The sequence below is a fragment of the Chelonia mydas genome, chromosome 13, assembly GCF_015237465.2.
Source record: "Chelonia mydas isolate rCheMyd1 chromosome 13, rCheMyd1.pri.v2, whole genome shotgun sequence".
In the NCBI taxonomy this organism is placed as follows: Eukaryota; Metazoa; Chordata; order Testudines; family Cheloniidae; genus Chelonia; species Chelonia mydas.
In genome coordinates this window covers 14,015,405-14,027,557 of record NC_051253.2, presented here as the reverse complement: position 1 = coordinate 14,027,557, position 12,153 = coordinate 14,015,405, and the positions used below count along the sequence as shown (strand labels likewise).

At 42.5% G+C, this 12,153-nt stretch overlaps 1 long non-coding RNA gene across 1 annotated transcript; it reads left to right on the top strand.

Moving 5' to 3' along the window:
• The first annotated feature begins 2,669 nt into the window (after window positions 1-2,669).
• LOC122462705 lies at window positions 2,670-11,808 on the top strand. The gene is made up of 3 exons (XR_006285406.1): window positions 2,670-2,794; window positions 3,948-4,176; window positions 11,769-11,808. It is a non-coding gene; the product is annotated as an uncharacterized LOC122462705 (long non-coding RNA).
• Window positions 11,809-12,153: the final 345 nt, after the last annotated feature.

Here is a 12,153-nt window from a genome sequence, read left to right as displayed (position 1 = left end):
TAATTTAGCAATATTCCAATAAACATTGGACATCTTTTTGGATAACCAACTATTATAACTCTGGATATTCTCGTTAACCAATTTTGGAATGGATATTAAACCTCATGCTTCGGGGTTTAAAACAATTTTCAGGTAAGGATTAGGAGGAGACAATGTGAGGAACACATTATCTCACGTCTGCCTAGTGCAAGGTTTCTTGAACCTTGCTCTGAAGAATCTGTTACTGACCATCATTGGAAACAGGACACTGGACTCGATGAACCACAGGTCTGACCCAGTACGCAATTCTTATGTTCCCATGTTTTGGTTGTTCTGAGAATTCAGACTGCGCCCTTGATAACTAAGCTGTAAGAACATTCCATATATTGACAGGCAAAGGAACACATTAACATTCTACCTTTGCTTCCATAGTATTTCCATCAAAGGTATAGCATAATATCCTGAGAAAATGCTATTCTGTCACTTTTGAATCTGTGGGGTTTTGTTTTGTTTTTTGTTTACTATTCACTCAGTTCTAGTAACTATAATGCTGTTAAACTGTGAAAAGTGGAGTAAACTGACTTTATTCTGTGCAAATGGAGTTTCCACCTATGTTTGGCCCATGCTTCTGACTCTACAGGAAAAGCTTTTGAATAGAGCCATCAAAAACATGTTTAGTTTCGTTTGCAGTTCACTATGTTGACCTTTGTGTAATTTTTTTGGAGAGTTAGTTTATGTAATTCAGATTAGAAAGAACTCAAAACCTCAAGTGAAATTCAGCCAAAAGTACTGAGTTTTTCCTGGAATCAGGCCAAAACCATAGTTTTGCAGAGTTTTTCACCCGAAGCTATCAGTCAGCTACAGGCTAACTTCAGACTTTGCCCTAGGTTGCCTGAAACTCAGCCCCAGGATTATTAGAAATGCAATCCAGGGCATCTGGAAAATTAGTTTATGTATGTTACCTTGAAGCTTGGCCTATGCACACTTGACATCTGGCCTACACGTACCTGAAACTCATCTAACCTGGCCTTAATTAAGGTTTGTAATGAATCCTAGAAGCAGGCAAGGGTTTGAGTCTCAGGATAAATGTTATACAACTCTTCTTATAACATTCCTGTCCTGCCACTATTACCAGACACCAAGCAAGCCTCTGCCCTACTACAAAAATATTTGTGCCTTTTCTCACCTGCGGCAGCATGCAGTAAGTAAAGGGCCTTATTTTTTTGGTTTCTGGGTATTTTGTTGTAATTGGAAATGGGATACTCTGCCTTTCTACTCTCTGTAGCTGGCTGCTGAATTTGTTTTCAGACCAGTCCAGGGATCTCCCCAGCCCTCTTGGGAAAGAGTTTTCTGTCCCCTCAGTTGGTTTCAACTAGAAACAACTGTGCTAAGCTGCAAAACCGTGTGTGTGTATAGGGGATGGGGAGAGAGACAGAGATAGTAGAATGTGATACAAATAGAAATATCTAACTGAAAGTGGCATTTTTGTTATTTAGTTGTCTTCAGACTATGGAGAAATAGTCACCTTATTACATAATTTATTTATTTTTTTAGTCTGAAGGCAGCTTCATGTCAGCTTCTAGTTCTAGCATGTGCATTATTATTAACTGTTTAACATAAAACAGAGGAGTTAGAAAATAGAAGCTAGAGTTGGCTAGTCTCACCTTGCCAGTTAAACAAACCCTATGATCCCCTTGCATCAGCCAAGCAGCACAAAGTAATCATCATGCACTAGAGAATCTGGGCTGTAAATTTTTACTACAGATATAGAGCCAGATCCTGACCTGGTGTAAAGTGGTGCTACTCCATTCACTTCACTAGAACGACATCAATGCACACAAGATCACAAGCTGAACCTTTTTATATCGTTGTTGTTTTAGTAAAGATTTGGTTTGTGCACCAGAAAATTACTCTTTTAACAAGTCTCATTCTATGATAAGCTGCCTTTAAAAAAAAAAAGAGAAAAAAAGTTTATTGCTGTTAAAACTTGTTTTCGAGGAGTTCCAGCTATGGGGTCATAAGGTGCATGTTGGAGTTTTCAGCTGAGGTTAATTATTTAATGCGATTCATATGTCAGTGTTAACTCACCACAATGTCATAGCAGATTGGACAGATGACTCACACAGCCTTCTTATCACTGCATTAGAATGGTGTGCTCAGAGTGCAAAGAAGGGTCTAAAAGGGAAGCAGTATGTTTTTCATGGTATCTTTTCCAATTGTTTTGAGTGGTATTGTTGCCCGTCGTATAAAACGATTAGCTATCGCTTGTCAGAAAAATACTGTACTGTTCTATATACTCTAGCCTGTGGCCTGGGTTTAAAGAGGACAGAGTAGTTACTGTATTTATAGTTAAAGTGTGACTTCAATCAGAGGGAGAGTGTGTGTAATGAGTGATAAGAAAATAGGTTTGTGCACGAGGGGACAAGTGTCCAAATGATGGAATCATTTCAGGCCTGATCCTAGTTCCTTTGAAGTCAATGGAAAGCGTCCCATTGACTTCAGTGAGCTTTGGAAAAAAGGCCTCTATTGTGCAAGTAGAAGTGTAGCCATTTTAAATAAGAACACCATTGAACTACACACACAGTTTGCGTGTGAAGAAGCCTGCCTAATACCTAAAATCAGACCAGGGTGGCAGAGAGAGACAGACAGTACAACAGTTCCACAGGAGTCATTTGTATTTTATAGAATGCCTTAAATAACATTTTCCTTTCTTGTTTTTGTAATTAAGGTCATAGACTAGAGTCCTCAGATGGTGTGGTGTTAGTACCTTGCCTGGCTACTACAACAGATGGACAGAAGCCACTGAACGTTGCCGGTAGATATGTAACACTTTTTAAATTTTTTTCTTGCCATTAAAACAGCTAAATTGTTTGAGGAAACCCCCAAATAACTGTAATCCTGAATTCACATTGTGTACAGGTGATGGTGGATACTCTCTCACACAGAACTCTATCCCTGCTAACTTATCGGTGTGAGTGACAGCTGTGGGTTTTTGGTCTACAGAGAAAAGTGAGGTTGCAATACTGAGTAATAAGCTACCACACAAGGATAGGCAATGTGTGGGCATGGATGCTATAATGACCTGAGGTAATCATTAACATCTCAGGGAGACTTCCTTTAGACTATTATTAACGTTTTCTAAGGTAGTCACATGCAAATGCAATTCCTTGTTATATTAGAGAGAGTAATTAATTGGGCAACACTTTCGCTGGTGGCTGAATGTTTCCAGTCAAGTGTAGGCTGGAAATACAGACAGCTCCTTTAGTAAACAGGCATTAGTGGGTTTGGCTATTGTACAGTAATACATTCTGGAATATTGGTCTTGTATTTGCCTGACTGTCCTTTCAAGAGTTATTTATAGCTGCCTGCTTCCTAGGAAACAAACACCAGTGCAAAGCAAATACACGCACCACTTGTTTGTGCAGTACGTAAACCAGGTGACAATGTAATGAAATTTTGGGGCAGTCATTATGTGACACTTCAGTTTTCTGTTTGGACAATGTGATTTTTTTTTTTTTTTTTTAGCTGAAAATTTAACCTGGAAGTTTGTTAGTCACAGTTTGGGACCAGTTTGCAAATAATTCTAGTAAGTGGTCTCCCACAAATGTTACTACAGAAATAAATAAAAGGAGAAAAAGATAGTGTGTGTATAAAAAGATAATTTAGCTGTCTACTAGGATTATATTGCAGTTGGCAGGAAGGGGAAGCCCAGGTTTATGTGTAAAGAATAGGGATGGTGAAAATTTTTGCCAAAACTATTTTTCAGTAGAAAATTGGAGCTTTGAGAAAATAAAGTTGTTCATGAAAAGTGTGCTTCCTGTGGAAAATTTCTATTCTTCATCGAAAAAATTAACACCCATAAATTGAAGTATTTTGCCCAAAACTCAAAATATTTCCATTTGTAAATACTGCAGCTGTGACTCTTGGGAGTTGTTCACCTACCTCTTGTCCCCATTCTCCTCTATAAGGTGGACTCCCCACCAGACTTCATCTACCATGTGGGCTGCTGCTCTAAACTGCATGTGGCTCCCTATAGCTCAAAGGTGTCATTCCACCAGCCAGGACGTTGTGATCATATCTTCTTTCCCTCTGCCATGTCCCCTACGTAAGAGTGCTCCACAGAAGGTGGAGTAGAGATACAAAGCAAGCTCTGTGTTGGTGCATGGTGCAAGCTCTGCATGGTGAAAGAATCTTCAGGTAACTATCTCAGCCAACGGTAGGTGAATTTGATAAAGAAACTGAACATGCAAATACAGAAGGGTTCAAATTTATTTGGGCAGAAGCTTTCGTGCCCTAGTACTTCAATCTCCCTGGACGCTCAACAACAGACTTAAAAGTGGCCATTCTTCAACAAAAAAACTTCAAAAACAGACTTCAGTGAGAAATTGCAGAATTGGAATTAATTTGTAAACGTGACACCATCAAATTAGGCCTGAATAAAGACTGGGAGTGGCTGGGTCACTACAAAAAATAATTTTCCCTCTGTTGATACTTACACCTTCTTGTTAACTGTTGGGAATGGGCCTCGTTAGCACTGACCCCCCCCCACTTGGTAAGGCAACTCTCATCTTTTCATGTGCTGTATATTTATACCTGCCTACTTTTTTTTTTCACTCTATGCCTCTGATGAAGTGGGTTCTAGCCCACGAAAGCTTATGCCCAAATAAATTTGTTAGTCTCCAAGGTGCCACAAGGAATCCTCATTGTTTTTGCTGATACAAACTAACACGGCTACCCCTCTGAAACCAGCACCCAGCTAGATTCCTGTTTTTACACACAACAAATGAGTAACTTAAACATATTAGTATACTAACAACCAGATTCTCTGATCTGAGCCAACTAAAGCTCTAGCAGGACTGGAGGAGAAGGGGATGGTTGGGAGCAAAGGGGCTTTTGGCCACTTCTACAGCTTTCTGATCCTCAGCTGGCTCAGTCTCCCACTGTTGATTAGAACAGTCTGAGGGCTGCTCTGACCTATACTGGTGCAGCTGGGGTAGTTGGGGTGAGGGAGGGGACACGTGGCTCTAAATCACCTTTGTGGATTTGCCTTGACTACAATTTAAGATGTGGAGTTAGCTAATATGTTCAAGCATTGGGCTTTACCTCAACCATCTTAGTAGATGGTACTAAAGTTTGAGACCACATTAGCTAACACATTCTAACACTCCTTCACATCCTAGTTAAGAGAACCAGTTGACTAGTTGCCATATCCGCCAAGAGCATGTTATGTCAGCTACGACAGTTGGAGTATGGTCCTTTTCCCCAAGCTACACTTCCTACGTGGAGGACTGCAAGGGGGTTGTGTAGACTGGCTCACTGGGGAAATTCTCACTATAGTGGGAACAAATATTGGCCTATATTTTCCTAATAATGAGAAAAGGTGTTTAATTTGTTAGAGCAGGGAATGCCTTTCCCACATTTAGCTATTATATGTATCTTTTATGACCTGTGTCTCACTCAAGTTCGGAAAAGCTTTCACAGATATGATTCTGTCCCATATCAGCATAATTCAGAAATAATTCCATTCACATGAAAGCCAGTGTAAGTGAGAGCAAAAGCACTGCATAGGTGTAGAAAAACTGTTCTACAAATCATTATTTAAAGCAGAATGACCTGACCTGATTCAGCACATCTGAACTTTGCCTTTGGAAATAGATCACGGGGCAAATCCTCACTTTCTGTTTTCTCACTTCACTTTTGAAGTAAACATGTCAGTCAAACTTGCAGCGTTCTGAAATCATATACATATTTTCCTGTTCTCTTATCCCAGTTTTTCCCCACTGCCTTGTCCCACATAGAGCTACTATTCAGCTCATTTCTTAAGGTTTAGAATGGCTGACATATGCTGTTTATCCAGACAGCGATTATGCCCACTGTTGGTTACTTGTATGGTGAATAGCAGCATTCTTGTCTGCAACACTAACCATGTCATCATTGGGCAACATTAAAAAATAACAGAAGGATCTAGGCCATGCTGTTTTAAAATTACTGGCATCTTATTTATTGCTTTCTTATTGAATCACTGTCCTTCCATACTTCCCAGATGCATTGGGCACCAAAGACCCAAATCAAACACCTCCTGTTTGCAGGAAAGCACAGAACTAGATCCCAGCTATGCAGTTTGGGCCTATTTCTATTTTTTTAAAATAGATCTATGTTGGATTATTAATATGGCTATAATGTCTGTGTAGCATTCTGGGCCAGATTGTGACTGAAACCCAGGTAGCCTGCTCAAGGGAGTAATGGGTCACCTATGGCCCCCTTGCCCTGCAAGCTGGAGACAAAAAGCCTGAAGCTGAATGCAGGTTGTGTTGAACAAGTGGAACTTTATTCAACCCTGTGGGTAACTCTGTTTATGTGGCTGAGTCGCTCCTAGCTTTAACTTTCCCTGTTCCATTGGTGTCCCCTCAATATCAGTCCCTCCAGGGAACATTGGCCGCCTGACTGCAGTTTCACTGATCATGATATATCTTCCCTATTTTACAAATCTGAGCAGATGACTACACCTGGGATGACCTCTCTCCCCCTTCTCTCTCTCTCTCTCTCTCCCTGTCCCATCTCCTAGTCTAGCAAACTCTCTGTGTCAGATCTCCTCCCTCCCTGTTGGGTTGGCCTCTGGACGGTTCTCTTCCTCTCTCTGTTCTCTGATCTCAAGCTCTTTCTGGGTGTTGTCTGCTGGCTCATAAGTGCCACCTGTTCCCATGGGCAGCAGGTATAATAGGCTGGGGGAGACTGTGCCAGTGGTGGGTGGGCTGGAGGGACACTAGCCTGGGGCAAGGGCTGGCAGCAGCGGAAGCGGGTCTCGGGGCTCTGATGGGGGGGTGGAGGACGGGGTGGGTCCTTGGGCAGAAGGGGCAGGGCTGGGGGTCAGCCTCCCCTAGCTGGCAGTTCACGTGCCACCCGTGCCTGTTCCTTTGGGTCATTTGTCCCTCTTGAGTTGTCACCTGATCTGAACTGGGTGCCACTGAACCTCACACAACTCTTTTAGCCAACTCCTCCTTTTGGTGTCTCTCTAATGACTGGATCCACCCAAGAGTGCCTGTACCCAAAGCTAGTAGGTACTTGAATGAGCTCTCATATCCTAGTGCCTGCTTTCTCTGATTGTTGACCATCTCCTCTCAGCAGTGACTCCATCACTCTGGCTGCAACAGAAGTCCCCTCATGGGTAGCAGGGTTTTGGTCCTCAGTCCACCACAGGCACCGATGGAACAATTTTGGCACCCCCTGTGATGGAGTATTCCTGTATTCCCAAAATGCTAACAGGAGTTCTGAACCAGAAGAAACAGCCTTGTGTAACAGTCTCTTAGCTGTTTTCACAGCTGATTCCACCTTATTTTTATTCTGTGGGGATATTAGAGAAGTGGTGTGGTGGTTAAACTCCTATTTGCATGCAAATTCTTTGAATTCTTCCTAAGCAAACTGAGTCTGTTGTCTGTGAATACAGTACCTTGAATGTTATATCTTGCAACACGTGGGCCTTCAGTTTGCCAATCACTGACTTGCTTTTTGTATCAGGTAGGGCATCGATCTCTCAAAATTTGAATAGTAGTTCAATGTAATCAAGTACTGTATTTCTTTGAAAATAAATAAGCCCATTCCCACCTTTTGCCATGGTCAGATTTGGCAACTATTGTAGTAACAGGGTTTTTTCTGCTGGTGGTTATTGCATGACCTTCTCTCAAGGAGCAGAGTTGTGTATTCATTCCTGGCCTGTAAACACAGTCTTCAGCCCATCTAAGGCAGCTGTCAATGTCACAGGCCAGGTGTGAGGCATGTATCTTTTCTGGGTTACCTAAGGTTGGCCTGAAGCAGGGTCGGCAGTTCTGTGTCATCAAAATATGATTCCTTCCTAGATACTCAGCTCATCTTTAATTTGAAGATCCAGTTCTGATCCTAGTAGTACCTGGCTTGCCGGATGCTTAAAAGACTACTAGCATCACTTTCGTGTTGTGGTTGGATGTCCTTTTCCATTGCCTCTTTGATTTCCATCAGCTTTGACGTTGAAGCTGGGAGATGGTGTTAATAGATTCAGTGTCCTGACCCTTTCCCCCAACTCGCTGATGCTGCGTATATATGTCCAGCTCAGGGTGTCAGTTAACACCAATAATTGCCCTGGATAATATTTCAATGCTACCTGGTAACACTGGAGGTACATCAATGTGTGCAGCAGACTCTGGAGCACAAAGAAGGGGCTTTACCATGGCTGTCTCCAGGGCTTGAGGGCTGATCGCACTACTGCTAGGTGGCTATAGCTGTACTGATGGAATTGCAACACTCCAAATTCCAGAGTCAGAAGCTCTTCTTCTATTTGGGCATATACCTGTTCAGTCTCTGGCAGGGCTCTGCTGGCATAAGCGCTACACCCAATCTTTCCATCGATTCATCAGGCTAGAGGGTCAGTTGCTCTCCTAGTTGATAGTACTTCAGGACAGGGGTGTCTGTTGTTTGTTTCAGCATGTCAAATGCTTAATGTTGGGGACCTGCCTAGTCCCACTCAACATCCTACCTTGTGAACTGATGTATGGATTCTGCTAATGCAGCCTCAGATTGTGTTGCTCTTTGTAATGGATGTGCAAAAGTCCAGTTCCCCCCAAAGAATCATACTGCAAGAGGCCCTGTTAGCCAGCAGAACTTGCACAGGATGTTTTCCCAGTTAACATACGCTGAGATTGGTATTGTCCCTTCCTGTTTCCTGTCCCGAGAGCCTGAACCTGATATCAGACTCAAGGAGAGAGTCAAGATGTCATCACTGTTGTTGATGTGCCCTCTTCCTCTTGTATATGTCTGACTGACTGAATCTTTCTGAGACCTCCCTCTGCTCTTGCATACACTCCTAAAATAGTTCAACTTGCCACATTCCTTGCAATGCTGTCTTAGTGTAGGGCACTTCGTTATCCACTCAGGCTGTCTCCCACAGTAAGTGCATCTTACTATGGGTAGAGGACCTTGGCTGCCTGCTTTTTGCTATTGTCTCATGGGTTGTACTTTCGGGGGTGCTGTGTCTCCTAAGACGTTCTTTCTCTTGAGGCTTCCACTGCACACTCCATGTCTGAGCATCTGTCTAACATGAGATTGCCTTCCCAGAGGTAGTGCTCCCGAGTGCTGGAGACTATCCTTGCTCTGAATCAGGGAGTCTTGACAAGAACCCAAAATTACATGAAGCAGGCGAAATGCATAAGGCAGTAACATAGGGAGCTGTTCCCTTTGCTTCAGATTGGTCTCTAGTGTGTTGCTCCACCATTTTGTTCTGCTTTGGGGAGCAACAGTTCCCCAGGGCTCCTAGGACTGCTGTGAGGCAGTGGTGAGCTTCAAAGTGGTCCATATCTCCCTGCCTTGTACCCTGCTAAGGTAAAATAATAGTTTTACTTTCCTGGTGTTGTCATTTTCCTGCATGACCAGGTCATTGTACAGCTTGAACTCCTCCTTCTACCATCACTGCGCTAGGTTTGTGCCTGCAAAATTCAGGGCTCGGGGGTGGGGTGGGACTTCAGTCAAAGGTCCGTGGCTTATGTTGCTAGCTGCTGCACTGCAGAGAACACATCCACCATGTTTCATTCACACAGTACAAAGCCAAATGCAGTTTAAGTTGAACAAGTGAAACTTCATTAAACCCTGTGCATTGCTGTCCATGTGGTTGAGTTGCTTCCAGCCTAAACTCCCCATATTTCCTGTTCCATGGGGATTGACTCAATAAGAGTCGCTCCAGTGGCCCACTAATTCCAGTTCCATTGATCGTGACACAGTCTGGATCACAGGAAACAGTGTAAGGACAACAGTAGCTTCCACAAGGCCGCTACATTCCACCCCTTCCTTTCACATAAGCAGATGGGATGGGGCAGGGGGTAGGCAGAGCTTGGGATGTGCACACTGCAATGTGCAGGGTATGGTAGCTAACACAACAAGGAAAGTAAGCTACCCCAGTTATAAGCCTAGAAAAGTGTACTTCCCCCACAGAGCAAAGGGAATCCAGGTAGCGCACCGTGTCTCAGAGTCACAGTCTGCCTTCTTGTTAACTCTGGGGCAGTGCAGCCGCCTACAGCTTTGTACTCAAGGATCGAAGCGGAACTGTCTATTTTAAAAAAAACTAGGTACCAAGTAATAAAGTTCACGAAAAGATGTTGTGAAGAAATGTGTTTATGTTTATCGTGCACTGATCCCAGTTACTCATTAAAGACTTTTTCTATTAATAGTATAGCACCATGAGACTGTCAGGGGTGCAAGTTTACCTGGTGCCATTTGCTATAAAAGTGAGCCAAAAATAGAATTGCAAAAGTCCAATCCACGTAGAACTTTAATTTCTGAGTTAATAATATGTACTATACTAACTATATAACTTTGTCATGCTAAAAAGCTTTGCTCAAGAGCATTCACACTTCAGCTCCCTTTTAAACTGCAGAATAAATTATGATTTTTGGTGCATAGTCTCTTCTGTTTTTAGCCTCTCTTTTGGTATTATTCCCCAGACCAAAAATAGCTCAACACATGGTTTGTTTACTACAGTTCTTCTACTGAGAAGTTTTAGTATTTTTGCCAGTAGGCTGAAATGTGGCTCAAGGACAGGGTCAGAAGGTTTTGATATAAGTAGTGAATATTTCACCGCAACTGACTTTCCATTTAGTCAAAAACTAGGCTAAAAATGTTCATTAAGGCAGAACCTGATCTCTGTTGCAGCTGTGTTAATTCAGGGGTGTCAATGGACGTCCTACAGAGATACACCAGAGCAGCTGAGATCAAAATTCAGCCCAATATATTTTCTGCTGTAGTTAGAAATTGCCCATTTAGGACCTAGACATGCATTCTTGCGCACTCCAGACTCCCAGTGAAATTGGTGAGTGTTTTGGGTATGCAGGATTGAGCTCTTAAGTATACAAATCCTATGTGCAACAGCAACATCTTCTCCAAGTCTGGAAAACTGATAGCCAGAGATACAGAGAAGAGTAACATCAGCCATGAATGCACTGTAGGAGTTAAATGCATAGACCTAGTGGAAAAGAATAGGATGGAAGGATGGTGAAATCATTGAATCTCTGTCTCTATGTGGAACACAGGGCAACTGCCCATAAAGTTATGGTGATGGGTGTTCCACAAATACAATCACTTCCTTGCAGTTTTCTTTTAGGGTTGACTTCAATGGTCATTGAAACAATTTCAGGAAAACTCTGCAGGTGACACTTTAGGTAGGATACATCTAGGTTATACCCACTCAATTACTTTTTACAAAGTCAAAGCAGATTGAAGAAACAGTCAGATGTGTCTATAACGTTACCTCCCTCGTGTGCTCCAGGGACTACTTGTGGAGAAGGGGATGTAGGTCATCCCATCTCACCCTATGTTATTAACCAGCCTGTCATCCCACCAAACCTTCCTGGGTGTCAGAAAGAGAGATCTCTTGCATTTATAACCAGCACGAAAAGCAGAATAAGGCTGAAATTAAAATAAGGTTGATAACACTGTGTAAAGCCTCATAGTTCCTGTGCAGCTGAGATGAAGAGGTCATAAACTAGCTTTCCTACTGTTAGTGCTTATCTCTTCTGAATAAAGATTATGATAGTTAAGGAGGCTTTGACCCATCTATTTAATCTCACCATAGCACTTTTGTGTTTATTTAATCCGAGGCCATCCAAAATATTTTCTCAGTGCTCAGATACACGTGCAGTCTCTGGGTGCATTCTAATATAAGCCAAGCTGTTTATCTATAGCTATGATAGAGAGTAGTCACAAGTAATTTGTGCCATGACAATATACCATGACTCTTTTTTAGTTCTTTTCATTCTTATCTGGAACTGCAGTGCTTAACGCAGTAAAGAAACCAGAGCTTCTGTCTCCGGGCCTGTGCTGAACTAGATGTACTCTGGTTCCTTCACAAGCATCATCTAAGAACTGATCCAGATACTTCAGGATGGACGCTTGGCTAACTCCTCCTCATAATCTTCTGGAGAAAAAGCAAGGATAAATAAATGGAGAACAGAGGCACGGTGGCTATATCCCACCTTTTCCCCTACTAGCGGCTGCAGCAAGAAGTTGCCCGGGTCATGAATCATCATTTTGTCTAGACATGCACAGCATACTGCTTGCTCATCGGCTCCTTGAGGAAGATTCAAGACATTTGGCATGTTTCCTCCTGTATCAGTCCTAACATATCGTGCACTGAGGGTAACAGGTTCATGTACATCC